The sequence below is a fragment of the Heterocephalus glaber genome, unplaced genomic scaffold (assembly GCF_053883595.1).
Source record: "Heterocephalus glaber isolate CG9 unplaced genomic scaffold, H.glaber_assembly_v1.0 deba00000768, whole genome shotgun sequence".
Lineage (NCBI taxonomy): Eukaryota > Metazoa > Chordata > Mammalia > Rodentia > Bathyergidae > Heterocephalus > Heterocephalus glaber.
The window spans coordinates 12,569,715-12,578,534 of NW_028258162.1; the positions used below are offsets into that span (position 1 = coordinate 12,569,715).

The 8,820-nt window shown below is 44.0% G+C and overlaps 1 long non-coding RNA gene across 2 annotated transcripts; it reads right to left on the bottom strand.

Moving 5' to 3' along the window:
* Positions 1-1,061: 1,061 nt before the first annotated feature.
* Positions 1,062-7,229, bottom strand: LOC110344906 (uncharacterized). 2 transcript variants are annotated; one of them, XR_002387850.2, is made up of 4 exons: positions 7,125-7,229; positions 6,717-7,018; positions 2,622-2,730; positions 1,062-2,274 (listed from the first exon to the last, which is right to left on the bottom strand). It is a non-coding gene; the product is annotated as an uncharacterized LOC110344906 (long non-coding RNA). The 2 variants fall into 2 exon arrangements; XR_015449695.1 differs by having other exon boundaries at positions 1,062-2,730.
* Positions 7,230-8,820: the final 1,591 nt, after the last annotated feature.

An 8,820-nucleotide genomic window follows, 5' to 3' on the forward strand; every position in this document is an offset into this window, starting at 1 on the left:
TGAACAGTTTTCTGGGCGTGTTCCATCACATAGTGTAGAAACGCAGACACTTCTGTTCGTTCCTTTTTAATCCTTTTGCTTATTCTTCTCACCGTGCTCTCGTACAAGCACCTGGAGCGTGGGCGCTGAGACGGGCGTCCAGGGCGCTACTTCCCGTTCTCTTCCTGACTGGAAGGGCAGATCTCAACATCCCACGGAGGCGGATTTTGCTGCCTTTTTTCACTTTGTCTTAGCTTGATCTTGTTTTGTATCTCCCCGTGGTCAGCTTTAGGACATTCTCTTTTAGTCCAAGTGCACAAATTGATTCTGGTTTTGGGAGTGGAGGCGGCTTTGCTACTCAGAGTGGGGCCCTTTCTGAAGGTAACTGCACCAGGGAGGGCCACGACTTCCCGTCATCGGGCGCCCACTTGTGTGGGTCCCTGACTTGAAGCATTAGTAAAATTTCAGTTTACTCTTGCTTGGTTTGGCCAGTGCCCTCAGCACCAGGGCTGTTTTGTGCTTGGTTAAACTCTGTTACGGGCTTGTATTCTCTCAGGATAATTAGCCTCTATCTTGTTAGTCATTTCTCAGTACTATGCTTCTTTAGAGTTCAGTCAGCCTTTTTTATTTTCAAAGAGAAAGACCTGAATAACCTGGTATGCCTGAATATTAGAGGTGGAACTTGCTCTGCTTAGCCTCCAAAATGTAGTGCTCTTTATTCTCTCTTCTTTCTCTCTTCTTAAAAACGATTGCATGTTTATATTTCCCCAAAGAACTTTTCCCATATTTTATAGTGGTAGTTCAAGAGGGGCCCACGTGGATGTGCGCGATCCATGCTTTTGCTGTGTACCCGCGTTCTCCTCCGGGCCAACAGCGACGTGTGAAGTTCTAGCAATGAAATGGGAGGCCGCTAGCTGAACTGAAATCTGGAAAAGAGCATTTTTAAAATAGAAAAAGTGAATCAAGTAAATTTCTGTAGCATGTTTAATTAAATAGTACCTCTTTTCAGGGAGAATAAAATGAAGCAATGCGTTTGTATTTTTACAGGAATGTAACTGACGCTGAAAATCCGTTGCCTCCTGAAAAATGGGTCGGACTGAGGCCACTTGAGATATGACGTGTATTTTTAGAGTCTGTTTTTTTATTTTTAGATGCTTTCTTCTGAACTTTTGTGTTCTATGAGGTGCAGTTGATTTTTTGAAGGAACCACAATTAGCTCCAGGCAAGGATGGTGAATAGGGAATGTTCGACTAACTTGCTGCCATTTCGAGAGCTGCGCGTAAGCAAGGCTGGGAGCATGTGTGTGATTAGCGAAATGCAATTGTCGGTGATTTCTCGTGGAACTGGAGGCAGTTTTAAATGGAAGTTCCAGTAGATATTTAGAGGGCATGTGGGAATCTGATGGAGGCCGGCAGCTTCACCTTCGGAGGTGACCGAGGCGGGCAAGGCCTGCCTCAGTCACGTTCCCAGGAAGGGATTTACTCGCATGCCGTTTTCTCACACGTGCTGGGCAAGCACTGTACCACCGAGCTGTACTCCCAGCCCTTACATAAGAGTTGTAAATGACAAAATATAGATTAGTGGCGGTCAGGGATGCTGGGGCACGGTGAGGAGGTGTGTGACTGTAAAGCAGTGTTAAGTTTTTAGATAACGAACTCGGTGGCTCACACAAGTAGAATGTATTCTCTCACAGTTTGGAAGGCTAGCACCCCACAATCATGGCTGCGACAGCTGCGCAAACTCTAGAGGCCCTGGGGGACCCTCTAGAAACATTCTCATTTCCTCCAGCTTCTGGAAGTTTTGGTAGTCCTTGGCACCCCTGGCCTGCAGAAGTATCCTTCTGAGCTCTGTCTCCATCTTCCTGTGGTCTGCCCGTGTAGACACCTGGGACTCTTCTTATGAGGACACCGTAATTCAGTTTTGGTCCACCCTACTCCAGTATGACCTCATCTTACCTCAATTACATTTGCAAAGGCCTTATTTCCAAATAGGGTCACACTCACAGGTATTGGAGGTGAGGTTATACCTTTCTGGGGGACACAGTTCCTCCATCTCACTTTGCTTCAGGTGAACCTGGCTTCAGGTGGTGACATAGCCTTCATGTCCCCTACAGTGACCACCACACAAATCTGTGCAGGTGACAAAGGGGCCCAGAACCAAGTGCACACCTGTGTCAGCGCCGGCTTCCTGGTTTGCACTGTGCTACGATCACGTGGGAGGTCCCCTCTGGAGGAAGCTGGAGAAGGGCCACAGAACCACTCTGCTTTATCTTTTCAACTTCCTGTGAATCCACAACTATTTTGAAGTAAGAATTTTAAAAATTAGCACATTTCTATTTTGTCCTTCTTGCATCCACAGGTCAAATTATCTTATATAATCCTCACTGTGTAAGACACACACACACACACACACGTAAACACTCTATGAACAAATGTGTGCCACCTCAAATTTATATAAAGATCGACTTGAGTTTTACAACAGCTTTTTGTGCATGGGTGTATAAATCTCTCTGCGGAAGAAGAAGATGTGCTTCTTCTAGACAGAAAATTCTCTATCGAGTTGAAGAAAGAATGAATGCTAATTGAAGAACAATTCTGAAACACTTCACAAACTTGGAGCACCTTTTGGGGTTTTTCACTTACATGTTTCTCTGAACACTTGCCAGCGGGTCAGAGCTCATTTACCTGAGGGACCAAGAACTCGTTTACTCCACTGTAGCCTCCACTGAGAAGAATTAAGATCACTTTGGCTCTGTCAGGAGAGAAAATTTGAGATTCTTGGTATTCTTGGTGATGACAACAAAGCTAGAGTCTCAACAAAATTTGATTTCTTTAAGGCCACCCATGTTGGTTTTATTTTGAAACCTAAAAAAATCCTGCGAGATTCATCAGCTATGTGCCCACAACAGTTTATAGGGTTACTTTGTTTTTGGTGTTTATTTTCTTCTGGAGTGCATTGAAGTTGCTGGTTCATTTTGGAAAGAAAAAAAATTATAATCAGCGGATTCATTTTTCATTTTTTTATTGATGTGATGAGGTCGTCACTTTTGATGTGGATCTAATGGAGAGTGTTTTTAAGCCTCACCACTGGAAATTGAGAATATGATTTTAGCAATAAATGTAACTGTGTGACAGCTTCATTGGGAAATACCTCTAAATTTGCTGGTAGCTAGCTCATTTTTCACGGCATAGACAATGTCATGTTTTGCATGGCGTATAGGTGATATATTTATTTCTCATTATTGATGAACACTCTATAGGACAAATACTCTGTTCTCTGTTAAGTATCATACAAACAGGCAGGAAGGATAGAGGCCTGAATAGGTAGTTTCCCTGATCTTCAATGTTCTGTCTCTGCAGCCAAACTCATATTGTGGAAAAAGGAACATTTTATGAAGTTCATACATTTTCAAAATTGCTCCCACAATGATGCTTTCATTTTGTGTTAGGGCTGGAATGATGGCTTCTATCTGTTCCAGAAAACTTCAATATTGCCTCAAGTGAAAAGGAAAAGCTCATATTTCAAGGCCACTGAATGCAGCCCATTCATATCCTAGGAGGGGATGGATGTCAGTTCCTTTTACAGTGAAGAAAAGAGAGATGCATTAGCGTCTCTTTACCCATCTCTTCACCAGTCTTTTTGGTTTGCAGATCAGCCAGTCTGGCTGCTGTAACAGGATTAAAATGTAATGTCTCCCAGTGAGCTAGTGAGTATCAGCACTCTTTCACCTTCTGTATATAAACGCCTTCTTTAGTGGATAAAGCCATTAGTTGACAATAGTATTGACATTTTTATGGGGTTGTTTTTGGAAAAGACTAACATGTAATTTTAAATTCAACATATGGTAATGGTCATATTGTGTTTCTACTGTGTAAAATGCTTGAATAATAACCTACTGCATTCTCTCAGCCAATATGCAGAGAGAAACTTGATTAATTTCACCAGTATCCCTTAATCTCCTTCGTTGGCCCCCATCCCATTCTGCAAGGGCTGATAAATCTTGCATCCCTGGAAGATCATTACAGTCTCTAATCGTGTTATGACATTAGAAAGAAGCTAGGCTCAATGGCACAGAATACATCCACCAAATGAAATCACATAAATAATTCAGATTTCACAATTTAATTTTTATGGGGTGCTTTTTTGTTGTTGGTGTTGTTTATGGGGTATAATAAGGACTGCTGGCTTACTTTGCTGTAAATAAAGGGAAACATTTTGACACCAAAAATTTCAGTGTTCCTGCCTTTCTCCATTGGCAATAATCAACTATCCAGCTTCAATTTAAGGTCATACATATGTTCATGAAGCAAGTACACACACACGCACACACACACACACTCACACACACCCCATTGTCTGTTTTTTTTTTTAGAAAGTCAATATTTTTTCTTGTCAAAAACATTTTCCCATCACGAGCCTGAGGCAAATGTTGCATATCTTTGTTTGGAGTAATCTGTGCCAACTAAAGGTCACTAGTAAATATTTCTTAAGAATATTCTGGTTCTTAAAAAACACTGCCATGTACTATAAAGCCCTCTCTGCATGCCATAGGTCTGCTGAGTACAAAGATGGGTATCACACAATTATAATGCTTGCCCTGGTTTGAGAGCAGTTAATCCTACGCACACACCTGAGCATCTAAATGGCAACATAGAAAAGCTTCTGAATAAAGAGGAGCTGACCTAGGCAGCGCATCATTAACAAAGGGACATAGAAAAGTGTGTTTAACACCACAGATGCAGAGATTGGTCCCCGACTTTATGTTAGAGTAGCTTTCAATAAGTCTAGGTAAAAATATTTGTGGTGAGCAATACATAAAATTCTTTGTTACATTTACAGTGTAATTAATGGACAAGGAATACAGCTGTGTTGACAGGGTTCTCCTGGGCCAGCATAGCTTCTTGAAATGTAGTCAGCGGATGGCCAGTCTGGAAGTCAAGGCTTAGCTCAAGGCTTATAGAGAGACGAGTTGCTTTGAGTCACATATCTTGTGACTGATGCTGTCGTGGGCTCTGGGAGTGCAATAGAGAGCCCAGCACGCAGGTCTCTGCTCTCCCACTGAGTACAGACATCCAGGGAAGGGATATGAAAGACATGGAGATTCACTGAACATCTGCTCTCTGCTCCTGGGCAAGCTGTCTGCAGATGCCTATCAGTTGTCTGCCTCTACACATACAAAGGCCATCCGGCTTCCAGACTTCACACAAGACACCATCGGTTCTTGTGAATGTGCGGCATGTGATGCCCTTCTGCTGGTTTTATAGGGCTCATGGTTGCAGCTTGACTACTTGGAGTTCTCTAAACATTCTTGGGAGTGTCTGTTAAGAATAAGACACACTGGCAATTCAGTTCTTCTGCAATTAAGTGTTTATGAAATGAGGGCGATTTACTTATCTTCTCTATGAGACGGGAATAGCAATGCTTCTTTCACATGATTCTTTTCGGAGATGATAAAGATGCTGTGTATCTGCTTAACACTGCACCTATATCACCAAAGAACTCTGTCTCAGTGACCAAGAGCTCTGTCTTCTCATCTCAGTTGGGCGCTACTTAGTTACCCTATTTTGAAAAAGTTATGTAAAGTTCCCAAAACAAATGTCTTAAATCATAAAATGAAGAGATTTGATGACTTATGAAGTTTCTTTCTGGCACCCATGACCTCCTCAGCTTCCCCCCCGCCAAATTTATAAACATCCAAGATACCATGGCAATTGTCAGAGTGGGAAAAAAGACAAAAATCAGCACCATGTACATAGTTATTTATTACTAAGGCAAAAGCAAATAAGAACCTTTCAATAGATATATGGAGAAAATTGTCAACCATTGGTAGAACAGCTAACTAATGAAAGATTATAAACAACCAGCCAACCAACAGAAGCATTTACCTTGATTAATAAACAAAGATAATTAAATATAAAGGAAGGTAAAGTGTCAGTGTTCACTTATTAGATTGTTAAATATTTGTAATGTGCCAACATTAAAGGCAAAGTTATTACATTGATAGTACAGTATCAAAATCTTTTGGCAATAGTTTTTAATAGTTATTGAGAATTAAGAGATTATTTTTGACCCAGTAATCTTATTCTTTAGAAATGTAAAGATGTCTGTACCAATGACCAACACATTTATTGCAGCATAATTAATTACTTCGATCCAGAAAACTAGTTAAACATTCAGAAAGCATGGGAGAGTTAAATACATTATTATACATCTGATTAGTATCAATATAGCCCTTAATGTCTGTACATTATACCATGTGAAAATTTTTGCCACGAAAAGAAAGAAATCCAAACTACAATTCAAATCATCCTAACTAAGGAACAATGCAAGCATATACCCAAATGACTATTCTGAGAAAGATAAACACCAAAATCTCAAAGATGTTTATTTAAAAATGATTGGATGATTTTTATTTCATTCTACATATTGTGCTAAATTTTCAAAACTATTGTGAATCTGCAAACTTTGTGTTAAAAATAATCAAACAGAGGGCTGGGGATTTAGCTCAGTGGTTCTGCTGCCTGCCTTGCAAGCTCAAGGTCCCGAGTTCGATCCCCAGTACTAACAAAACAAAACAAAACAGCAAACGGAAAACGCAAAAGCAAGTATCCTTCACCTTCAGATGCTCTGTGAACCACTTCAGCATATTTTTATTCTGCTTTGTGTTGCTATTACAAAATACTGTACCTGTGACTAAGTGTTTTTATAAAGAAAAGTTGTTGATGATTTTGGCTTACCGTTTCGGAGGCTGAGAAGTCCAAGCTCGGGCATCACGTTTGTGAGGGTTTCATGCTGTCACGACGAGGCAGACGGCATTACGTGCAGCCCCGTGCTCTCGGAGGGCCGCTTTCCAACACTTCTCCCTGGGTGCCCTCGTGTTCCCGCTCTGACGTTGGGCGGAACTTCTCCCAAGAGCTTGTTCTGCGCCTGCTGCCAGATCCCCTGCCCCTCTGGAGAGCACACTGGGTCCCGGCTGTGTCCCGGATAGCTTCACTTTTAGTTCAGGCTCAGCAGGTCCAAACTCCCGACCCTTCTCCCCCTGAGGAAAACGGGGCTCTTGGTCTTCCCGCCCTGATAACCAGCGCCTCCATCCCTACAGCTGCCCAGGCCCGGATTCTAGGACAGGAGTGAGAATGAAAAGTCACCTCTGAGGCCAGCCCCGGCTCCACGGCAGTACGCCTGCTGCCTTCCGTCGAATGTCCAGGCCACCCCACTGTCCGCAGAGCACGTCACAAATGGGACTGCCTTGTCCCCAGAACCGTAACTGCGGAGGTTCCCACCTTCTATTTTCCCACCCTACCTCCCTGCCCCACTTCTGCGCCCTGGGTTCTGAATTACCAGTCAGATTCCCTCACTTCGCTGCTCGGATCCCTTCAGCATCCTTCCATCTCACTAGGAATAAAATACAGAATCTCGACCACACTTCGCAAGCCCTCGTCTGCTGTATCCTTCCAGGCACACACTGGCTTCGTGGCATCTCGGCTCTTCTCTCTTCTCCTGAATCCTCTCCCTGTCACCTGTGGACCTGGCCGGGGCAGTTCCCTCGGGGGCCGTTTACCTGGGCTGTTTCTGCGCTCACGTACCCACAGGTCTGTGTCCTTACTTCTTTGGGGCCACTCCTCAAATGTCACCTTGACCTCCCTGTGTAAAACGTCACCCCCACAACCACTCTGGCCATCCTCCTCATTCTGTTATACTCTCTACTGATTTTCTCGTTGGCACAAAGCCCCATTGGCATTTTATACATTTATTTGCTTGTTACCCAGCTGCCTCCAGTGGAAGTTAACTTACTGATGGCTGCTGGAATATTTTAAATATCTTCTATATTCTATCTCCAGGGCTTAGAGACTTGTTTGGGATTTAGAAAGCACACACTAAATGTTCACTAAAAGCTACCTGAATCCAGTGTGTACCTTGGAGTCTATATGCTAAAGTGAACAAACATTTAAAAACTAAATTGTAATTACGGTTATTTTAAATCATTGCTCCCTTCATCCCAACAACACTATCAGGAGGTGCGTGGTAGAACACCAGGCATGTGCGTGTTCTCCCCATGGAGGCGGTGGAGAGACAGGACAGGCTGCAGGAGGAGGTAATGAGTAACTGCTCCCGCCAAGTGCTCCCTGCTTCCTGAAGGGGAATGCTGTGGGTCTCCATCCGCCATACCAGCTATGGCTTGCTGATATTGACACAGCCCTCATCTCTCCTTCTAAACTCCAGGCCAAAGACAGAGTCTCAGGGCCCGGGACCCTCACCATGTGGTTCGCTTTGGACAGAAAGAAAGGTGAAGCCACTATGCACTGTGCTTTCCTTGACACACAAGCTGTGGGCAGGTGTGTGGCCTCGCGGGTGGTATCCAAGGGCAGGCCCAAGACCTCAGGTGTCTCCCTGAAGGGAGAAGCCTCCCTGGGGCCCGCATGTCCAGACTGCAGCAAGTCCTCTTCCACGCTCTGCCCGGATGGCGTCCAGCAGCTGTGTCAGCAAGCTTCCTCTCCTGTTTCAAGCCTCTTTCCCCTCAGTAGGGCAGTTTTTCTGACCGAACCCTGACTGATAGTTACAGAGACTGAGCAGAAAGGAGGGCAAACCCAGTCATCCAGGTGCCCACGCTGGAGGGCACCCTAGGCCCAGGGAAGGGGGGGCCTCGGGCCCCGGCACCTGACTTCTGGACTGGGCCAGCTTCCCTGAAATCCCGAGTCTGTGTGCAGCCCTCACACATCACAGATCCTTTCAACGAGCCTTTGAAATCATCAGCAAACCAAAGCCCCGGAGGCTATGACATTTAAACCCAGAGCCATCGTTAGTGGATTACTTTGGACATAGGACTTCATATTTTAAAGTTTT